This window comes from Macaca nemestrina, chromosome 5 (genome assembly GCF_043159975.1).
Source record: "Macaca nemestrina isolate mMacNem1 chromosome 5, mMacNem.hap1, whole genome shotgun sequence".
NCBI lineage: Eukaryota > Metazoa > Chordata > Mammalia > Primates > Cercopithecidae > Macaca > Macaca nemestrina.
In genome coordinates, this window is record NC_092129.1 from 155,507,312 (window position 1) to 155,530,005 (window position 22,694).

A 22,694-nucleotide genomic window follows, 5' to 3' on the forward strand; every position below is an offset into this window, starting at 1 on the left:
TGCACCTGCTTGTCTTTGGCAATAGCATGTTTGTTTTTCTGAACTACTCTTCAATCCTACTTCTATTTATCTTTCGTCTTACTCTCATAATTCAACCCTCCTCTTCACCCCCAAAGCTGTTTTTCATTTATGCCTTATGAATTCCCTCCCCTCCCCTCACCTCCCGTCTCCTTTTCTCTCTCTCTCTCCTTTCCTTCCTTCCCTCCCTACCTCTGTCTTTCTCCTTCCTTCCTTCCTTTCTTCCTTCCTTCTTTCCTTCCTTCTTTCTTTCCTTCCTTCTTTCTTTCCTTCCTTCCTTTCCTCTTTTCTGCGCCCCCCACCCCCGCTTACTCCCTCACTCCCGCTTTCTCTTGCTTGCTTGCCTTTCTCACTCCATTGCCCGGGCTCGAGGGTAGTGGCGTAATTATAGCTCCCTACAATCACCAACTCCCGAGCTCAAGCCATCCTCCCGCCTCAACCTCTGGAGTAGCTGTGGGTACAGGCCTAAGACACCACGCCAGCTAGGGACCCTTATGAAAACATGCTGAGTGCCTCGCTCTCAGGTTTTCTTCTGATTATGGCTTTCCTCCATCAAATCTTACCTTGATATTCCGACTGAGTAAACAACAAATATGAAGCGTTTTAGGCAGGGAAAGGCTGAATTTCAATGGCTTTCTGTCATATCTGGAAGAAGTCGAAAGAAACGAAAACCAGAACTTGATTCTTGCCAAGCATAATAGAAGGAGACCCGAAGAACTCAATGTCTTGACAATGGAAACTTCTTGTGGTTATTATCTAACACTTTTCTATCTTTTGTTTTTCGTTTCAAGCCCTACACAGTATTCTAAAGAATCTGTATCCCCCATTAGTACCAAATATCTCCTGCTCAGAGTAGCTCTCCATGCTCTATAGTACTGACCACTACCAGCATACTCACCTCCTGGAAATTATTACAAACCGGCCTTTTTAGCAAGGGGGTGTAGCTCAGTGGTAGAGCGCGTGCTTTGCATGTATGAGGCCTCGGGTTCGATCCCCGACACCTCCAAGTGCTGGTTTCACTCTGGCAGTTCTCAAGGAACATTCTTCTGCCTTCTCACATTTTTCTATCCTATTTCTGCACATATAGAGAGTAAAAATGTACTCCAATGCATTGCCTCGAACTATCTCCAACCTCTATGCTGTGAGCCTCAACGTCACATAAGGCGATTGCGACAGCAGAAGGAAGACAAAAAAGTTACGAGGGGGAAAGAAGAATGGGATAGCAACAGGGGTCTCTTGAAACCAAACAAAAGCGTGCACATTTACAGGCGGCTCGCGTTGGCTCCCATTTTGTTTTGTTTTGTTTTTGGGTTTTTCTTTGAGACGGAGTTTTGCTCCCGTTGCCCAGGCTAGAGTGCAGTGGCACAATCTCGGCCCACTGCAACCTCCGTCTTCCGGTTTCAAGCGATTCTCCTGCCTCAGCCTCCCAAGCAGCTGGGATTTCAGGCGCGCCACCACGCCCAGCTAATTTTTTCGTATTTTTAGTAGAGACGGGGTTTCGCCATGTTGGTCAGGCTGGTCTTGAACTGCTGACCTCGTGATCCACCCGCCTCGGCCTCCCAAAGTGCTGGAATTACAGGCATAAGCCACCGCACCCGGCTTTCCATTTTGTACTGTGATTAAAGAGACGCAAAGACGAAAAGGGGGTGAGTATGTTTTTGTTTGTTTTCTGGGCCAAAGAACAGAGCGAAAGCATCTGTCAACTGATTTCTCCACCAGTCTCTCCCTGTCGATCTGCACAGGGACACAAGTGCGATCCAATACTGAGACAAGGACTGCTGTGGCTCTCTAGCCGCTTGAAATAGGAGTGGAAGGACGCTGGATGACCGAACAAAGACTGTCGGGGAATTAGAGGCCTTCAACATGAGAGAAGCAGAAACCAATATGGATCAACATTCGTACTGATATTCCATGAGACTGATTCATATTCATATTCCTGTATTTCCTCAGTCACTGCAATATTGCCTGGGAACTTCTGGTAACAGCAAACGGAGGCCCATATGAAAAAAACAGGAAAAGGTTTTCTGTCACAATGGAAAATACATGCAGAGTAAAAGGTAAGTAGATCGCAATCGTGTTGGGCACTTCCTCCGGTGGAAAAAAACAAACAAACGTTTCATGTTCTTTCTCGATCCATCTGATTACAACTGCTTTTTTTTTGAAAAGGGAACTCCCAAGAAATTTTATGCATTCATGGTACCTGTTAAGGGTTTCCAATGGTGTACAGTTTCAAAACTGCTGTTCTCTCTGTACACATTTATTTATTGTTGAATTAAAGTGTCTTTGAGAGGCAAGAAACTACAATGTTTGTTCCCAGTCCACCAGCCTAACACTCTATCAGGCTGGCATGTCTTTATTTCTTGATTCTTTTGTCCAGTGAAAATATCTATAACTAGCATCCAGGAGGAATACTGTCTGGTGAAACCTGCTTAGCTGAGGACTGGCTGTGTGTGTGACCCCAGGCCAATCATGTGTTTGTTTTGAGATATATTTTTTGGAGGAAGGTAATTCACACATGCCATGTATTTTCTTTTTGTTTCATACTTTTTCTTTTTTAATTTCCTGGCATCCATTGGTTCTCTCCAGGCAAACAGTGGCATGCCAGTCACAGTGGACACTGCATGGGAGAGCAAGGGGTGGTGGTTTAGGGTGCTGCAAGCAGAATGCTAAATTCCAGGCCCAACCTCAGATCTATTGAATCAGAACTGCTGAGTGTGGGGCTCAGTCTCCTGTGTTTGAATAAGCCCTCAAGTGACTCTGATGTTAAAGTTTGAGAAGCACTGTTCTAGAGGTTTAAGAAGGAGGTCCCAGGACCAGGCACCAGCTGAGGGGCAAGATTTGTTCCTGGAGTTCCTTGCCTATTCTCAATCAAACTTAAACCACGTGGGAAAGCCAGTGAGGTTTGTAGTTGCATTATGTCAGGGGTGGGGTTGGATTTACCATCTCTCTTTTTTTTTTTTTTTTTGAGAGGGAGTCTTTCTCTGTCACCCAGGCTGGAGTGCAGTGGTGAAATCTTGGCTCACTGCAACCTCCGCCTCCCGGGTTCAAGTGGTTCTCCTGCCTCAGTCTCTTGAGTATCTGGAGTCACAGGTGCCTGCCACCATGCCCAGCTAATTTTTGTATTTTTCGTAGAGACAGGGTTTTGACATGTTGGTCAGGCTGGTCTCAAACTCCTGACCTCAAGTGATCTGCCCACCTCAGCCTCCCAAAGTGCTGAGATTACAGGGGTGATCCCACCACGCCGGCCTATGCTTTTCTTTTATAGGTAGGGAGGGCTAGGCAAAATTTTGTATTTCTCTACTAAAAATACAAAAATTAGCCAGGCGTGGTGTTGCACCTGTAATCCCAGCTACTCAGGAGGCTGAGGCAGGAGAATCGCTTGAACTCAGGAGGCAGAGGTTGCAGTGAGCCAAGATTGTGCCATTGCACTCCAGCCTGGGCGACAGAGCAAGACTCCATCTCAAAAAGAAAAAAAAGAAAGAAAAAAGAAAAGGAAAAAGAAAAGTGTTTTCTGTTTGATTTTCAGATGCTTAGATTGCTGAGTGCTCTCCTATTGCAATAGTCTTTCTTTTGAATATTATCTCTTCTTTTTTTAGCTTGGATTTTTCTTTATATGACAGTGATAGACAAGCTTGTGTTTTGCATTTTTGAGGCCCTGGGTTCAACTCTGTGTACTTTTATTTTTTACTTTTCTCTGACTCACTCCTCAAACCCACTCCTCAAAGAACTCTGATTCAACTCTTTCAATTTTCTTTCTTTCATTTCTTCTATCTTCTCCCTTCTCTTTCTTTCTTCCCTTCTCTCTCTTTCTCTCCTTTTTTTATTTCTTTTTCTCTCATTTCTTGATCAAATAAAAAGTAAAAACAGGCCAGGTACGGTGGTGCACGCCTGTAATCCCAGCACTTTGGGAGGCAGAGGCAGGTGGATCAACTGAGGTCAGGAGTTTGAGACTGGCCTGACCAACAAGGTAAAACCCTATCTCTACTAAATACAAATAATTAGCTGGGCGTGGTGTCACATGCATGTAATCGCAGCTACTTGGGAGGCTGAGGCAGGAGAATCGCTTAAACCCAGGAGGCGGAGGTTGCAGTGAGCCAAGATTGAGCAATTACATTGTAGCCTGGTCAACAAGAGGGAAGAAACTCCAAAAAAAAAAAAAAAAAAAGAAGAAGAAAAAAAAGTAAAGACATGACCCAATTAGTTGCCTTTAATGCTCTCCTATTTGCATTTCCTATTTCCAGCCTCAGCATCACCCAAAGCAAACGACACAGCAGGAAAGAGTAAGAGGAAGAGAAGAACCAGCTTTACAAGATCTCTGGATCATGTTTCCATGTCAACTGCAAAATTATTTGCCTTGCCCTAGATCCAAAAGGTTTTCTTCCATGTTTTTTCCTAAAAGTTTTATACTTTCATGTTTTATGTTTACATCCTTGATCTATTCTGAGTTCATTTTTGTGTAAGGCATAATGTTGACATTCTTTTTTTTTTTTTTTTTCTTTTGAGACGGAGTCTCGCTCTGTCGCCCAGGCTGGAGTGCAGTGGCCGGATCTCAGCTCACTGCAAGCTCCGCCTCCCGGGTTTACGCCATTCTCCTGCCTCAGCCTCCCGAGTAGCTGGGACTACAGGGGCCCGCCACCTCGCCCGGCTATTTTTTTGTATTTTTTAGTAGAGACAGGGTTTCACCATGTTAGCCAGGATGGTCTCGATCTCCTGACCTTGCGATCCGCCCGTCTCGGCCTCCCAAAGTGCTGGGATTACAGGCTTGAGCCACCGTGCCCGGCCTGACATTCTTTTAACATTTTTTTAAATTAAAAAACAAATTTTTTTTTTGATAGCCGGGAGTGGTGGCAGGCGCCTGTAATCCCAGCTACTCGGGAGGCTGAAGCAGGAGAATCACTTGAACCCAGGAGGCGGCAGAGGTTGCAGTGAGCCGAGATCATGCCATTGCACTCTAGCCTGGGGCAACAGAGCAAGACTCCGTCTCAAAAAAAAAAAAAATAGTGAGACAGAGTCTTGTTCTGTGGTCCAGGCTGGAGTGCAGTGGTAGTATCATTGCTCACTGCAGTCTCAACCTCTAGGGCCCCAGTGACCCTCCCACCTCAGTCTCCCTGAGTATCTGGAACCACAGGCGCAAGACCACTATGACCAGCTTTTTTTTTTTTTTTTTTTGGTAGAGGCAGGATCATCCTTTGTTGCTCAGGCTGATCTGCAACTCCTGGGCTCAAGCAATCCCCCTGCCTCAGTCTTCCAAAGTGTTGTTGAGGCTACAGTCATGAGCCAGGGGGCCCAGACTTGCTTCCTCCCTTTCTTGTACAATAACATAAAAATACAACAATGTAGTACAATAGTCTTGAAATCAAGTTGACTTTCTTCCCCTTATATTTTTATTCTTAATGATTATTTTAGCTATTCTAATTCCTTTAACTTCCTACATACATTTTAGAATAATCATGTCTATATTAATAAAAATCTTGCTTGGATTTTGATAAGAATTTCGTTAAACCTATATGTCAATTTGAGAAGAACTGCCATCTTTACCATGTTGAGTTTTGCGAACTGTTAACCCTGTACATCTCTCCATTTATTTAGTTTTTGTTGTTGTTGTTGTTGTTGTTGCATTTTTGGTTTTTTAAAACTTATTTCATCAGCATTGTGTACATTACATTGTGTACGCTTCTTTTTTTTTAACGGAGTCTTGCTCTATAGCCCAGGCTGGAGTGCAATGGCGTGATTCGGCTCACTGCAACCTCTGCTTCCTGGGTTCAAGTGATTCTCCCACCTCAGACTCCTGAGTAGCTGGGATTACAGGCATCTGCCATCATGCCTGGCTAAGTTTTGTATTTCTGTAGAGATGAGGTTTTGCCATGTTGGCCAGGCTGGTCTTGAACTCCTGACCTCAGGTGATCCAACTGCCTTGGCCTCCCAAAGTGCTGGGATTACAGGCTGGAGGCACCACACCCACCTTACATTGCATTGTGTCTTTTTCAGCATTATTCAGGTTTTGTTAGATTTACATCTAAGTATTTCTTTTTTGTTAGAAATTATACATGTTGCTGTCTTTTTAAAATTATTGTTTTTTTTTCACGTTACTAAGTTCTCTTCTTTAACATGGCAATATTCAGCAGCTTACGCTACTCTTTTATCCTTTGGTTCCCGGTGACAAACAATGCAGTAATAATGCCTCTGGTTTCAGTTCCTTTTGGATGACATTTATTAGCAGAGAGAGAGAGACCTGGTGCTTTAGCTGAAATTTGTCAGCCCGAGAAGTGCACTAACTGCTCCAAAGTATCCCTCAGGTTCTAGAAACAATGCTTGCAGTTGACCTTTTGACCAGAAACCCAGTGCATATGCCAAAAGTTTCATTGAAAGGGTATTGACATGTAAAACGTTTCCAACAAAGACAACTCTGTTTATTTCCTCATTAACAGCACACATTCGTGCCACAGAACCAAAGCTATTGGTGATAGTAACTAAAGTAGCTCTTGCCAGATCTTCTTTACTAACAGATTCTCTCTTCTCCTTATAAATCATATTCCTAAAACTAGATGTTGCAGTCCAACCTGGCAAACCAAATCTTTCATGATCTCCTCCATAAATATCACAGGACAGCTTGTCAGTTTGTGTGCTGTCACCTTTGGATGCCATTTCAAGAGCCTCTTCAAAACTTTCACAGCCATACAATAAACTGCATAAACCCTTAAACCCAGAAAGGTACCCTCTCCAAGGCTTGTCGCAGTCACTTGTTTGTAGTTGTCTTTGGAATGGACTGCTAAAATACTGACTCCTGAGCCAATGCTCACTACCAGCAGCGGATAGGGATCATCCCGGTTAAAAGGCATCTTTTGGCGTCGCTGAGGTTCTGGGTATTAGCTAAATAACAGCACTCTGCTTGTCCATTGAAACTGATAGAGTCTATACACAGCAAACGCTTTATAAGACAGACAAGTTCATCCAAGTGGAGGTTTCCAATTGTGCGAAAATCTTTTTCAAACTTGTAGGCACCACCTCCTACAGCACATAGCACCGTTTGCAATGTTGACAAGTTTTTATCTCTTCCCATTTGGATAAAAGTAGACAGGCCCTGGGTTGGAGAACTGATAAAGTGCAAGTCCCCTCTTTGGCCGAAAAGTGTTAAATCTTTCAGTTCAAGGTGTACATCCCGAATGCCGGTGGATCCATATGTAGGGAATTAACAGTGGAATTGGAAACATATAATGATTATCCTGACAGAGGGCAGACTCAGATATTGGCGGTCACCAAAGTGTTTTCTGAAGCATTTGGGTCGTCAAGGGGGTATAGCTCAGTGGTAGAGCGCGTGCTTAGCATGCACGAGGCCCTGGGTTCAATCCCCAGTACCTCCAGGTTCCGTTTTCTTCCCCGGGACACCAGTAAGAAGCGGTCCATGACATTCCCCAACTTTAAAATTTTCTGTCTGTCAAGGTGAATTGTGTTGGTCTCTGCATTTCTCTCTCATGCAGAGGGTGATTCGTGTTCACCTGAGGTTATTTGCTGCTTAGGATTATCCGCCTATTCTTTGTAAACAGACCCATCAATCATTAACATGGACCACGCACGGGGGGAAGCAAGTAGCATTCCTGGTCATCCAGCTGATTTCTAACTGTAAATGAAATCATCAGAAACGGTAGAACTGTGCGGCCCAAGTCTGATTTCAGATCAGAAGCTAAAAGGCTCAAGTCCTTTTCTGTTTCTTTTTCCAACTCCCCCTAACCAGGTTGCAGAAGCCCTACAAGATTTCACTAAAAGATTACACTGCCAGGGGTTGATGATTTGATGTGTGATGGTCACTTTTTCCATTGGAGACCCACAAACTCTGAAACTTAAACTATTTAACTACAAACACACAGCAAATGACAAACAGATAGCATTCACGTCAGCTGAAATTTGGTGGAAGTAAAAAGCACTTCTCTGGGTCCTCTGAGGAAGCTTCTGGTCTGAGATGCTGACACTGAACTCCAGGAACCAAGATCAGGATAGGAGAAAGCTCATTTTGTTGTTTTACATAAATAAAAGTAATGAACGTTTATTCTTCTAATCCCAAAGGATCCCTTTGTACCTCACTGTACTTACTCTCCAGGATTGACCTCCTTCTAAGCTAGGGAACAACCCATACCTCCAGATTAGAGCTCTTTGTGGTATCACCGTGCTAAGTAGAAATCCTCAGGGAAATTTTCTGCAAGCATGTTAATACTGTCTTGTTAAAAGAAAATCTGCTTTTATTTTCAGCTCTATTTCATGACAACAAAGGAAATAAAAAAATAAGTTACTAAACACCCAGAAGGGAGAAAAGCGACCTTTCTCTCTCTCTCCATCTGTAGAAGCCAAGCAATTATGTGGGCTTCTGTATGCATCCTTTCTTTCTTTCTTTTTTTTTTTTTTTGAGACGGAGTCTGGCTCTGTCGCCCAGGCTGGAGTGCAGTGGCGCGATCTTGGCTCACTGCAAGCTCCGCCTCCCGGGTTCACGCCATTCTCCTGCCTCAGCCTTCGGAGTAGCTGGGACTACAGGCGCCCGCCACCACGCCCGGCTACCTTTTTGTATTTTTAGTAGAGACAGGGTTTCACTGTGTTAGCCAGGATGGTCTCGATCTCCTGACCTCGTCATCCGCCCGCCTCGGCCTCCCAAAGTGCTGGGATTACAGGGGTGAGCCACCGCGCCCGGCCTGCATCCTTTCTTTTGCTCACTTTCTAAACGCTGTGACGGCCACCATCTATCAAGCCATCGCTAAAGTCAATCTGAGGTCAACCCACTCGACTTGTGAGGGATTCATCTATACTGCCTCTGCACCTGTAATAGGACTAAAGAGGCGGTGACTGCACACGTAGTTAACACCAATTGTACCGCTACTCCGCCTTTCCGCAGCCGCTCTCCAGCTCTTTAGAGTCCTTTTGAATCAGGCTGGACGTGAGGCATAAAGGAGATCGTTGCAAACGCCAGGAGGAGTTTCTTCAGGGTGAAGTTAACTTTCAATCGGCTTCATTCTAAGAGAAATATGTGGAGCAAACAAACGGGAACTTGCTTTTTCATCTTTTGCATTTCAAGCAAAAACTAATAAAATTAGATGTTACCACCGTCAGGCTCAGTTTCGAAGCTGCCAGTAGATTCCGCTTCTAACTTTAAACGCAGGCACGCAGGAAATCGGGAAATCCCTGCAGCTCCCTCAGAAGCTACAGTATCAGCGGTTCCTGAAGCGCAAACCAAAATCCAACATCCCTTGCTCCTCCAAAGAGCTCAGCCGGTCTGTTGAGCGACGGAAATAGCGGAGAGTTGCTCTTGAAGCCGTGACAGCCTGGCAGAAACGAACCAGGTCCCCTTCCTCGTCGAGCCTACCTCCCTAGAGACAAAAAAAGTACCTCTCTTCCCTCATATCCAGAGAAAGCGACGGAGGAATGTAGCGCTTAGACTCACTCTACCATGCCGTCCGTCCAAGTCCTAATAATCTTGAGGATGCGACAGAGCGAGACTCCGTCTCAAAACAAAACAACCCTAAAGAAGAGAGAGAATGTGCTGGAGGATAGGAAGTATCTAGGAGAACCTTCTTTTTTTTTTTTTTTTTATTTAAATTTAAGCCTTCATTTATATAAAATAAAACGCATGAAATCTATTCAGTTTATGGCTTATTATATATATAACCAAAACTCAGACCAAGATACTGAATTTTTCAGCAACCAACAGCTGCCTTTTGCCTCATTTCAATCATCCTAACTCTCTGACATCCACCTCCATAGATTATTTTCGTTATGTCTTAAATAATATAAGGCCGGGCGTGGTGGCTCAAGCCTGTAATCCCAGCACTTTGGGAGGCCGAGACGGGCGAATCACGAGGTCAGGAGATAAAGACCATCCTGGCTAACACAGTGAAACCCCGTCTCTACTAAAAAATACAAAAAACTAGCTGGGCGAGGTTGCGGGCGCCTGTAGTCCGAGCTACTGGGGAGGCTGAGGCAGGAGAATGGCGTGAACCTGGGAGGCAGAGCTTGCAGTTAGCTGAGATCCGGCCACTGCACTCCAGCCTGGGTGACAGAGCAAGACTCCATCTCAAAAATAAATAAATAAATAAATAATATAAGTGGGATCATATAATATCATCGTATTTTGGGCTGCTACAAAATCACTCAAGACTGGTAATTTGTAACCAACAGAAACTTATTTCCTTCCTTCCTTCCTGGTAATTTGTAACGAACAGAAACTTCCTTCCTTCCTTCCATCTTTTCCTCCCTCTTTCTTTTCTTTTCTTTTCTTTCAACAGAGTTTCACTCTTGTTGCCCAGGCTGGAGCCATCTTGGCTCACTGCAACCTAAGCCTCTGGATTCAAGCAATTCTCCTGTCTCAACTTCCTGGGTAGCTGGGATTACAGGTGAGTGCCACCACACCTGGCTAATTTTTCTGTGTTTTTAGTAGAGATGGGGTTTCACCATGTTTGCCAGGCTGGTCTTGAACTCCTGACCTCAGGTGATCCATCCACCTTGGCCTCCCAAAGTGCTGTGATTACAGGAAACAGCCACCGTGCCAGGCCCAGAAACTTATTTTCTCACAGTTCTGGAGCCTGGGAAGTCCAAGATCAAGGCACTGGCTCTGGTGTCTGGTGATGGCCTTTTTGTTGTGTCCTCACATGGCAGAAAACTGAGGGCAATAGAGAGATGAATTTCCTTTGTCAAGTCTTATTATAAGGGTACCTAATATTATTCATGAGGAAGGAACCCTGATGGCTTAATCTTCTTAAAGGCCCTATCTCTTGATAATTATCACATGGTGACACCTAAGCTTTGGAGGGGACACTTTCAAACCATAGCAAATCTGTTCTCATCTGTGTATGGATTCTTTTACTCAATTTCTGTTAAAAAAAAAAATTAGATTCATTGTCGTTATATTGTTGCTAGTAACAGTAGTTATTTTTTATTGCTCTAGAGTGTTCCATTGTCTGAATACTGTACATCATGATTTATTCATTTTACTGTCCAAGTACATTTGCAGCACCCCTAGTTTTTGGTTGAAATGTTTAATGCTGCTGTAAATGTTCTGATACATGTCCTTCAAGGGAAATGCTCATGCACTTCTCTTGGGCATAAATGTAACTGTCTAGTTTTGGGTCACAGGTTTTATATATATATTTAGTTTTAGTTGATATTTTCATATAGTTTCCCAGTGTAGATATAGCAGTTTACAGTCTCATCAGCCATGTTTGCATGTTCCAATTGCTTCACATACTCAGCAACACTTGATATTGTTCACTTTTCACGTTAAATGATTCTGATGAAGAGCAGTATTATTTTGTGGGTGTATGTGTTTTTGATGGTGTCTTGCTCTGCTGCCCAGGCTGGAATGCAGTGGTACAATCTCAGCTCACTGTAGCCTTTGCTTTCCAGGATCAAGAGATTCTCATGCCTCAGCCTCCCCAAGTAGCTGGGACTACCGGGGCACATGGCAGTCTAAATTTTTGTATTTGTAGTAGAGACCGGGTTTTGCCATGTTGGCCAGGCTGATCTTGAACTCCCGACCTCAGGAGATACATCCGCCTCGACCTCCCAAAATGCTGGGAGTATAGGCATGAGCCACCGTGCACAGCTTTGTTGTGTTTTTAATTTGCATTTCCTTTTTAGCAAAAGATGTTGAGCATATTTTATATCACTCAAGAGCAATTTTTTGTGAAGTGCATATTAATTTGCTCTTTCTTATTGAAGTTTTAGTCTTTTTCTTAGTACTTTGTAGAAGTTCTTAACATATTCCAGATAAAGATCCTTAGTAAAACATAAGTATTGAAATATCTTCTCCTAGACTGTGGTTCATCATCTCTTCTTATTTTTATTTATTATTTTTTTTGAGACAGAGTCTGGCTCTGTCGCTGGGGCTGGAGTGCAGTGGCCAGATCTCAGCTCACTGCAAGCTCCGCCTGCCAGGTTTACGCCATTCTCCTGCCTCAGCCTCCCGAGTAGCTGAGACTACAGGTGCCCGCCACCTCGCCCGGCTAGTTTTTTGTATTTTTTAGTACAGACGAGGTTTCACCGTGTTAGCCAGATGGTCTCGATCTCCTGACCTCGTGATCTGCCCGTCTCGGCCTCCCAAAGTGCTGGGATTACAAGCTTGAGCCACCGCGCCAGGCCCCCCACCTTTTTTTTTTTTTTTTAAAGGCAGAGTCTTGCTCTGTCGCCCAGGCTGGAGTGCAGTGGCGCGATCTCAGCTCACTACAAGCTCCACCTCCCGGTTTCACGCCATTCTCCTGCCTCAGCCTCCAGAGTAGCTGGGACTACAGGTGCATGCCACCGCTGCCAGCTAATTTTTTGTATTTTTAGTAGAGATGGGGTTTGCACCGTGTTAGCCAGGATGGTCTTGATCTCCTGACCTCGTGATCCGACCACCTCGGCCTCCCAAAGTGCTGGGATTACAGGCGTGAGCCACTGCGCCCAGGCTCGTCTTTTCTTAAGTAGGATGGGGCTTGAAAAACTTCGTAAGCAGATGAAAGAGAAGAAATGGACACAGACAAGTTGAAGACCCCAGAGAGAGTTCCATCTGGACATCTTACCTCTTGGCTGTGGGAGAAAATGCCCTCAGGCAGTTGGCTGGAGAGAAAAACCTCAGAATAAACTGATGGGCTGAAATGTTCTAGAAGCAGAAACAGTGTGATTTGGTCTGTGATTCTCTTACTTTTCTCCTAGAAGCTTTTAGGGGATATAGTTTAGAGGTAAGAAATACTGAGATATGAGGCAGTGGATTTTCTATCTGGCCAACTTATCATATTTTTGAAGACCTCTCAGAAATATGGCTAAAGCATCAAAAAAGATCTTCACGATGTTTCTTAGTGAGAGAAGTGTGGCTCAGTGGTAGTGTGTCCTTGCCTTGCACAGGGTTCAAAAGCACACACGTTCATCTGTTTTTCACAATTCTTGCCATTCTGTACTTTTCTCCTTTTAAAAACACGTTTTGCGTGGTCACACTAAAATAAACATACTTTCCATTTCCACTCCCTGGGTCTCTGTACCACCTAAGGTGGATGTGTCAGCCCGAGATGAGTGACAGGAAGGGAATAGCGAAAATGAATTGTCTTGCTCTGGATTTCTTTAGTCGGAAGCTATAAACCCACACCACATTAACATGCCCAATAATCTTTTGTTCCTTTTTGCCATATCGTTGAAGAGTAAGACAGAAAAACAAGAGCCCAGAGAAGAGAAAAGATTTTGAAAAGTCTAGAAATTTTTCTGTTGAATTCCCTTGGTATTCTGAGCAGTGACCAAGTTGGAGAACATGTTCTTGCTGTAGCAGGATGAGCCACAGACAGAACTCCTCAGACACTGGATTAAAGAAAGAAGAGGTTTTTATTTGGCCGGGAGCATCGGCAGACACTCTTAAGAGCTGAGCTCCCTGAAGACAGAGTTCCTGGCCCTTTTAAGGGCTTACAACTCCAAGGGGTTCCATGTGAAAGGGTCGTGATAGATTGAGAGCACATGTGGAAAGAGTGGGGGGTTAATCTTTTAACCTCAGGCCTGGTCATCAGTGGCACTGGCTGGTCTTGCCACTGACTTAATTCCTGTTGTTTTTCAACTTTTCCTTCCTCCTCCTCTTCAGAGACAGGAGACAGTAAGAGAAATGGTTTCTTTCCTCATTCCCCCCTTTGAGAACCTCACTCACTAGTGGGAGTTCTCACTCTCATCTTCACTACCCAGGTCTTCCTGCCAGTCCAGTTCCATTGACTTCTAGAGTTACATACTTTCCTGTTTTCCAACGGGGATCAAGTAGTTCTAATGGGTTATAGCACACATCAGTCTGGTCCCTTCCTTCCTGGGCTGCATACCTTGCACTGGGTGGCATTATACACATAAGTCCCTTTTAAACAAAAAGACTGTTTGAACTTTTTGCCCTATCTCAGTCTGAGGAAGGTCAGTTGAAGTCCTTACTATACAAGTCCAAAATTTAAGAAAAATGAATCCCATGATGAACTTCCTCACGCTTCAGCCGTGCGTGGACCAGTCACCTTCTGGGTGTGACTGGAGCAGGGCTTATCATCTACTTCAGAGTCACTCTGCAATGGTTGTCCAGCTTCGGTCTTGCCTCCCGGGTTTCAGGTGCTGCAGGTTTTACATGGCTGTGGTGGATCCAGGCTGGGATTCCCTCTACCTTCACAGCAGTGGGAGTGGTCAGGATGACAGTCTGGGGTCCTTTCCACTGTGGGCACAAAGAGGCTATGTTCCAGTCCTTGATCCACACTCGATCACCTGGGGAGAAAGGGTGAACTGGGGAGAATAAGCTAACAGGGCATCTCTCATTTACCCAGGCTGAGATTGTGTGTGTAATTTTTCCTAAAGCCTGTAGCTGTTGCTGTAACTCAACTTCACCTAACTCTCAGGGAGTGCCTAGAAGTCCCCACAATTTGGGAGAGGGCCTATGAGATAATATTTCATAAGGGGAATATCCTGTTCTTTTAGAAGGGGTACATCTAATTTTAAATAATACCACAGGGAGAGCCTGTATCCATTTTAATCTTGTTTCCTGACACACTTTCCCTAAACTATTTTTGATAGTCCAATTCATCCATTCCACCTTTCCGGAACTTTGAGGCCAGTAGGTGGCATACAGTTTCCATGTGATCCCCAATACCTTTGCCGTCTTCTGTACCAAGTCAACCACAAATGCTGGCCCGTTATCTGAGCTGATCCATAAGGGCAGTCCAAATTTAGGAATAAGATCTCGAAGAAGCACATGGGTTACTTCACGAGCTTTCTCAGTTCGTGTTGGATAAGCCTCCACCCACCCAGAGTAGGTACACACAAGAACTAGTAAATACTTGTTACCTCCACACTTTGGCATCTCTGTGAATTCCACCTGGCGATCTTCAAAGGGGGCTGCTCCATAAGCTTGTATGCCAGATGGAACGGCTGGACCTTGCCTGTATTGTGCTGTCAGGTAACACACCGCTGGCAGGTAACACACCGCTGCGTCACCGTTTTGGCAAGGGCTGACAAATGCAAGATGTAGAAATACTGGCCTAACAACTTTTCAAGTGACTCCTGACCTAGATGGGTGGTTTCGTGCACAGCCAGTACAACTGCAGCTCCTAGCAGCTGTGGCACAGCTACTCTCCCATCTGGTAACCGAATCAGTCTTTCCTCCATCACTTGCCCTCCCTCTGCCTGGAGAAAGTCCTTTTCTTCTTTAGAATAAGTAGGTATAAGATCAGGTGCTTGAGGGAACAGAGGGGCTGTGACTGATGCCCGGAAGGGGGCAGATGCTGCTTTTTGAGCCTTTGAGTCAGCGCGGGAATTCCCCAAACCCACCAAGGTGGAAGCTCACCGGTGTCCTCTGCAATGCATAACTGCCACCTTGTGGGGTTTCCATACTGCTTCTAATAATTGCAAGATTTCTTGTGGATATTTTATGTCTTTTCCCCCACAGTTCAATAGGCCCTTGTCTTTATATAATGCTCCATGCACTTGAAGGGTTAAAAAGGCATACTGAGAATCAGTGTAAATGTTTACAGTCTTACCTTCACTGAGTTTTAAGGCCCAAATTAAAGCAATGAGTTCAGCTTTCTGGGCTGAAGTGCCCTGGGGCAACAATCTGGCTTCAACAACAGGGTCCACGGCCGGGCGCGGTGGCTCAAGCCTGTAATCCCAGCACTTTGGGAGGCCGAGACGGGCGGATCACGAGGTCAGGAGATCGAGACCATCCTGGCTAACATGGTGAAACCCCGTCTCTACTAAAAAATACAAAAAACTAGCCGGGCGAGGTGGCGGGCGCCTGTAGTCCCAGCTACTCCGGAGGCTGAGGCAGGAGAATGGCATGAACCCGGGAGGCGGAGCTTGCAGTGAGCTGAGATCCGGCCACTGCACTCCAGCCTGGGTGACAGAGCGAGACTCCATCTCAAAAACAAAAAACAAAAAACAAAAAACAAAAAACAGTGTCCAGGGTTACCACTGCATACCCTGAACATCTCTCTCCTTGTGGGTTGATGAAGCTGCTCCCATCCATGTATAGTTCCCAGTCTACTGATGCCCAAGGCTGGTCCCAGAGGTCAGGTCTGCTAGAATAAACTGAGTCCAACACTTGTACACAGTCATGCTCAACAGGGCTCTCTTGATAACGGGAGCAAGGTGGCGGGGTTCAGGGTGTTACAAACATCAATAGTTACACGGGGATTTTCACAGAGCAAACTTTGGTACTTGGTGAGTCTAGCATTCGTTAGCCAATGATGTCCTTTAGTATTCATTAAAGTCACCGCAGCATAGGGGGCGATTATGTTCAGGTTTTGCCCAAGAGTCAGCTTATTTGCTTCTTGTACTAGCAGGGCAGTTGCTGCAAAGGCCCTCAAACATGGGGGCCATCCTTTAGAAACCCCATCTAATTGTTTGGTGAGGTAGGCCACCGGCCTTGGCCAGGGCCCCACAGTTTGGGTTAAAACTCCAACTGCCATCTTTTCTCTCTCTGACACATACAATGCAAAAGGCTTTGTCAGATTGGGTAGCCCCAGGGCTGGGGCTGACATAAGTTTTTCCTTTAACTCATGAAAGACTTGCTGTTGTTGGGATCCCCATTCAAAAGTTTCCCAGTCCCCTCCCCGCCACCACTTTGTGACCTCATACGAAGGCTTGGCTAATACTGCAAAGTTCGGGATCCACAGTCTGCAAAACCTCACAGCTCCTAAGAATTCTCTCACCTGCCTTCTGGTCTTAGGCTCGGGTAGATTACAAATGACCTGCTTTCTTTCTGATCCCAGGCTGCGCTCCCACTGTCGGATAGTAAATCCCAAGTAATATACCTGCTGTCGGCAGATCTGAGCTTTTTTCTTGGACACCTGATACCCACAGTCTTCCAGGTGCTGGAGTAGGGCATCCGTTTCCTTGGCGCACCCGCCTGCCGTGGGGTGTCCCAGCAGAAGGTCATCAATGTACTGGAACAACACGCAGCCTAGGTCTCTGGTGGGAAACTTCTGGAGGTCTCGAGTCAATGCCTCCCCAAAGATGGTGGGGGAGTTCTTGAACCCTTGGGGAAGCTGGGTCCAAGTGTACTGAGTCAGTGACACCTGACTCTGGATCTTCCCACTGAAAGGCAAACAGTTTCTGACTCTCAGATGCTAAAGAAAGCGTCTTTCAGGTCCAAGCAGGTAAACCAGCTGTCCTCAGCTGGCAGCAACCCCAACAATGTGTACGGGTTAGGTACTGTTGGATGCGAAGTCACTGTAGCTTGATTAACTAAGTGCAAATCCTGTACCAGCCTGTAGTCTTTGGTCCCTGGCTTGGAAACAGGCAGGAGGGGAGCGTTCCACAGAGACTGACAAGGAACTATAATTCCAAAGGTTCTTAGGCGCTTGAGATGGACCTGGATACCTTCAAGAGCTTCTCTTGGGACCAGGTACTATTTTTGCCTAACTGGCTGGGCCCCAGGCTTAACTTCTATAAGTATGGGGGCTTGGTTGACTGCCAACCCTGGAGGGTTGTCTTGTGACCACACTTTTGGCCACTACTTAGCTAGAGCTGGTCTTATATCTTGGCCTGGCTCAGTTAAGAAAAGTCTCCATTCCTCCTCTCAGGGGACCGTAAGGGTCATAATGACTCCTGTTCCGGGTAACTTTAGCAACAAATAGCCGTGCTCTGTAAAAGAGATGGTGGCTCTCAGCTTGCTAAGCAAGTCCCTTCCCAACAAGAGCAAGGGACAGTCAGGCATGTACAAAAACTGATGAATCACTTTATGTCCTCCTACAGTACAAGTCCGGTGCAAGCAGAAAGCTTGCTTTGCTGAAACCCCTGTGGCTCCGATTATGTCAATAGTCTTTTTGGATAAGGGGGCGAATGGGGCAGTTACTACCAAATGTTCAGCACCGGTATCTACAACAAAATCAATGTCTTTACCCTCGACTGTCATCCTGACCATAGGCTCTTTGGAGGCACTTGAACCCAGTCCCCCTCAGTCCAATAACCCTTTTGCCAGGTTGAGCAGGGTCCCTTCCTCCTTGTCTGGGGCCTCCTGCTCTGAGTCACCTTGTTTTCCTTTTAGCTAAGGGCATTTGTTCTTCCAATGTCCTATTTCTTTACAATAAGCACACTTGTTATGCTGCAAACGCTGACAGCCAGGCTGAGTTTCTTTCCCAGGCCCCCCCTTCCCTTGCCTCTTTGGGGGGACCCCTCTGATTGCTGCAGCTAACAGGTCAGCATTTCGCTGGGCCTGACGTTCATCCTCTTTGCAGTTTTCCTCACGGCTTACTGCATCCCTGTTTACTAACACCTGGTTAGCTATTTCTAATAACTGTGATGTATTCATCCCTGCAAAGCCAGCCTGTTTCTGCAGTTTTCCTCTAATGTCTTCTGCGCTTTGACTAACTAAAGCCATGTTAATCATGCGCTGATTTTCAGGGCTATCGGGATCAAAGGGAGTATATATACGATGGGCCTCACACAGTCTCTGGTAGAATTGTGCTGGACTTTCTTCTATTCCCTGAACGACCTCAGAGACTTCATTAACGTTTGTGGCCTTCTGGGCTCCCCTCTTTAATCCTTCCAAGAGAGCTTCCCTGTATTGGTTTAGCCTTTCTACATCCTCTCTTTCATTTGGGTCCCACTGGGGTCGGTTGGTTCCTGGTAACTAGGTCTTTACATACTCTTGGGGGTTTTGGTAATCAGCCACTTAGTTGCTGCTTGGAGCACTCTCCGCCTTTCATCTGTGTTAAAGAGGAACGTGAGCAACTGGTAGCAATCAGCCCAGGTGGGGTTGTGGGTCTGGATAATAGTTTGGAGCAAATCAATTAGAGCTTGTGGCTTTTCAGTATAGGACAGGGTACCAGTTGAGAAGGTCAGCAGAGGTGAAGGGCTGGTACACAAAAACATGCCTCTCCACCATGTGACCGTCCTCATCTATCCCAGCATACTGCTGCTCTTTCAGGGGCATTTGTATCCCAATTTTGGGTCGTAAATGAGCTGCCAAGGGAGGGGTTTCTCCCAAGTCTTCATCTCCTCTCTTGTCTACTCTGGGTGGCCTAGGGATATGTATGTTTTGCGGAGGGGCAAGCACTGTGGGCTCAAGAATGGGGAGCCTCTCTCCCTGGTAAGGGGAGGGCACCACTGGGATCACTGGTGCCATCTCCTGCAATGGATCTTCTGATATTGGGTCGAACAGAGCTTCAGGAGTTTATTTCCCTTGGCAGGTGGAGTGGGATCCTTCCTTGGCTATCTTTCTCTGCTACTAGGACTGCTGCTGCCTGCCCTCTTAGCCACCGTGGGGGGTCTAGCACCAGCTGTAACCAATTATCTATGTATGGGAACTGGTCTGAGTATCCTGCCTTACCAGTTACCCTGTGCCATACTTTAGAAACAAGGGACCTGTCCAAACTTCCTTCTGATGGCCAACCCACTTCTAATGTTGGCCAATCTATTTCACACAAAGTTCTAAGTTTTCCTGGTGTCATAGTAACCCTATAGTCTCCACTAAATCCTTCCTTGAAATTTTGCAACATAGTTCCTAGTGGAGTGGGCTTTCTTTGTGTCTGACCCATGTTTCCACGAGACAAAACACCACACTCACACCACATGCACACATCACAGAACAAAGAGCGGGTAAAAAGGGCACACACACACACTCTTTTAGTTTACACCAAACCAGAATCAAAACCAAAATCAGAGTATCCAGAAATCCAAGCCAGGTCAAAACCAAATCCAAAGTATCAAGCAATTCAAGTCAAGTCAAAGCCAAAGTGCCTGCTCAGGCAAGACGTGAGTGATCTGGTGATCAGGCCACGCTTCCACTCAAATGGAGTGGGCAAGTTCCAAAGACCAGTTTTACCACGTTTCAGATGTCCAGACTTAAAGGGCCAGTTCTTTCCCCATGTTCAGCCACTGTGTTGATCCTCTATTGGGCCTGCTGTGCACTGCTCTGAGGAGGCATTCCACCGGGGCAATTGCCTACCCGGAAGCGCTCTCAGGACCCCGTCCCTCAAGCTGGCCAGAGTACCCCGCAGGGATGTTCCACAGGGCAGGCCTAAGTGGCCTAAAGGGCTGCCTCAACCGCGTGTTAATCACCTCGATTCCCGGTCAGGGAACCAACAAATGTAGCAGGACGAGCCACAGACAAAACTCCTCAGACACCGGATTAAAGAAGGAAGAGGTTTTTATTCCACTGGGAGCGTTGGCAGATTCGTCTGAAGAGCTGAGCTCCCCGAAGACAGAGTTCCTGGCTCTTTTAAGGGCTTACAACTCCAAGGGGTTCCACATGAAAGGGTCGTGATAGATTGAGAGCACATGTGGTTAGAGTGGGGGGTTAATCTTTTAACCTCAGGCCTGGTCATCAATGGCACTGGCTGGTCTTGCCACTGACTTGATTCCTGTTGTTTTTCAACTTTTTCTTCCTCCTCCTCTTCAGAGACAGGAGACAGTAAGAGAAATAGTTCTCTCCTCATTGCTTTGCTCTATTCTTCACCTTTGCCTTTTCTTTCCCCGGCTTTTGCTAACCCATTCATTGTCCTTAAAATTGGGTCCTATTTTCAGACATAAATTGGAGCAGAATCTATATTTTGGGGGTGAAGGGGTGAGTGAATGACAGGGGATATTGAAGACAACAGAACTGGAAGATATACTGACCCTACAAATGACAGTTTTATATTTTGAAGAAATAGCTAAAAGAATAGGTTCAAAGCAGCCGAAATAGCTCAGTTGGGAGAGCGTTAGACTGAAGATCTAAAGGTCCCTGGTTCAATCCCGGGTTTCGGCAGGCTTGTTTTTTCAGTTTTAGTTATTGTCTAATAGAACTCTTATTTTTATTTATTTACTTATTTTTTCCTTGGAGTTTCACTCTTGTTGTCCAGGATGGAGTGCAATGGAGCGAACTCGGCTCACTGCAACCTCCGCCTCCTGGGTTCAAGTGATTCTCCCGCCTCAGCCTCCCGAATAGCTGGGATTACAGGCAGGCACCACCACGCCTGGCTAATTTTGTATTTTTAGTACAGACGGACTTTCTCCATGTTGGTCAGGCTGGTCTCAAACTCCCGACCTCAGGTGATCCCTCAGCCTCGGCCTCCCAAAGGGCTGGGATTAGAGGCTTTAGCGACAGCGCCCGGCTAATACAACCCTTATACAACACTTGCATGCCAATACCAGAAGGGTGTATAGAACTCCAATTTTTTGCTGTTGAAAATCCGATAAAGGTACTACACACACACACACACACACACATATGTGTGTGTATATACGTGTATATATATATATATGCATGTATATATGCATCACTTTGGTTTCATATTCCACTGAAGTCTTCCATGAAGCGCTGACATTAATAAATTATTTAAAGTCTTAAACCTAGGAAGTGATTTTTTTTTTTTTTTTTTTTTTTTGAGATTGAGTTTTCCTCAGGCGCCCAGGCTGGAGTGCAGTGGCGCGATCTCAGCTCACTGCAACCTCCGCCTCCCGGGTTCAAGGATTCTCCTGCCTCGGTAGCTGGGATTACAGGCGCCTTCTATTTCATGTCGTATACAGTATTCTAAATAATTTATATCCCCTATTAGTACCGAGGATCTTCTACTCACAGCCGCTGCAGACGCTCCATTAGACTCAGAAAAAGAAAGCTACCTCCTGAAAATTATTACAAGAAGGTTTTTCAGGAAGGGGGTGTAGCTCAGTGGTAGAGCGCATGCTTTGCATGCATGAGGCCCCGGGTTCGATCCCCAGCACCTCCAAACGTTGGTTTTGCTATGGCAGTGCTCAAACCTAATTCTCAAGCAACGTTAGACTCCAAATTCTCGAGCAACGTAGACTTCTGCCTCCGCACCTTTTTCTATCCTATTTCTGCACATACAGAGAGTAAAGACGTAACCCAATGGGTTGCCTCCATTTATAACCAATCTCTATGCTGTGAGCTTCGACATCACCGAAGGCGACTGCCACGGCCGAGGAAGGTGAAAAAGAAATGAGGAAGAAAGAATGGGATTCCAACAGGGCCTCTTGAACCCAAACAAAAGACTGCACATCCACGGGCAGTTCACATTAGCTCTCATTTTGTACTATGATTAAAGAGAAGGAAAGACAAAGAAAGAAGAAGAAGGGAGAAAAACGCCGCGCGGCCTTTTTTTTTTTTTTTTTTTTTTTTTTTGAGACGGAGTCTCTCTCTGTAGCCCAGGCTGCAGTGCAGTGGCTCGATCTCCGCTCACTGCAACCTCTGCCTCCCGGGTTCGAGTGATTCTCCTGCCTCAGCAACTGGGATTACAGGCGCGTGTCATCACGCCTGGGTAATTTTTGTATTTTTAGTAGAGACGGAGTTACATCATGTTGGCCACGCTGGTCTCGAACTCCAGACCTCAGGTGATCCACCCGCCACAGTTTCCCAAAATGCTGGGGTTACAGGCGTGAGCCACTGCTCCCAGCATCATCTTTTTTTTACATTAGTTTTGTTTTTTGGGCCAAAGAACAGAGCGAAAGCATCTTATCCACTGATTTCTCCTACAGTCTCTCCCTGTCAACCTGTGCAGAGAGCACAGCCACAAGTGTGATCCAATACTGAGACAAGGACTGCTGTGGCTCTCCAGCCACTTGAGTTGGGAGTGGAAGGATACTGGATGACCGAACGAAGACTGTCGGGGAATTAGAGGCCTTCCACATGCTAGGAGCAGAAACCAATATGGATCAACATTCCGTATTGATATTCCATACAATCGATTCATTTTCCTGTATTTCTTCAGCAATTCCATTTCCTC

General features: G+C 45.7%; 4 non-coding genes and 1 pseudogene across 4 annotated transcripts; 4 read left to right on the top strand and 1 right to left on the bottom strand.

Annotated features, from left to right (window-relative positions):
- Nucleotides 1-952: 952 nt before the first annotated feature.
- On the top strand, nt 953-1,024 carry TRNAA-UGC (transfer RNA alanine (anticodon UGC)). Its single transcript has one exon. It is a non-coding gene; the product is annotated as a tRNA-Ala (tRNA).
- A 5,234-nt stretch (nt 1,025-6,258) lies between these two features.
- LOC105491682 (pantothenate kinase 3 pseudogene) lies at nt 6,259-7,198 on the bottom strand (annotated as a pseudogene).
- A 109-nt stretch (nt 7,199-7,307) lies between these two features.
- On the top strand, nt 7,308-7,379 carry TRNAA-AGC (transfer RNA alanine (anticodon AGC)). Its single transcript has one exon. It is a non-coding gene; the product is annotated as a tRNA-Ala (tRNA).
- A 13,267-nt stretch (nt 7,380-20,646) lies between these two features.
- TRNAF-GAA (transfer RNA phenylalanine (anticodon GAA)) lies at nt 20,647-20,719 on the top strand. Its single transcript has one exon. It is a non-coding gene; the product is annotated as a tRNA-Phe (tRNA).
- An 889-nt stretch (nt 20,720-21,608) lies between these two features.
- Nucleotides 21,609-21,680, top strand: TRNAA-UGC (transfer RNA alanine (anticodon UGC)). The gene has a single exon. It is a non-coding gene; the product is annotated as a tRNA-Ala (tRNA).
- Nucleotides 21,681-22,694: the final 1,014 nt, after the last annotated feature.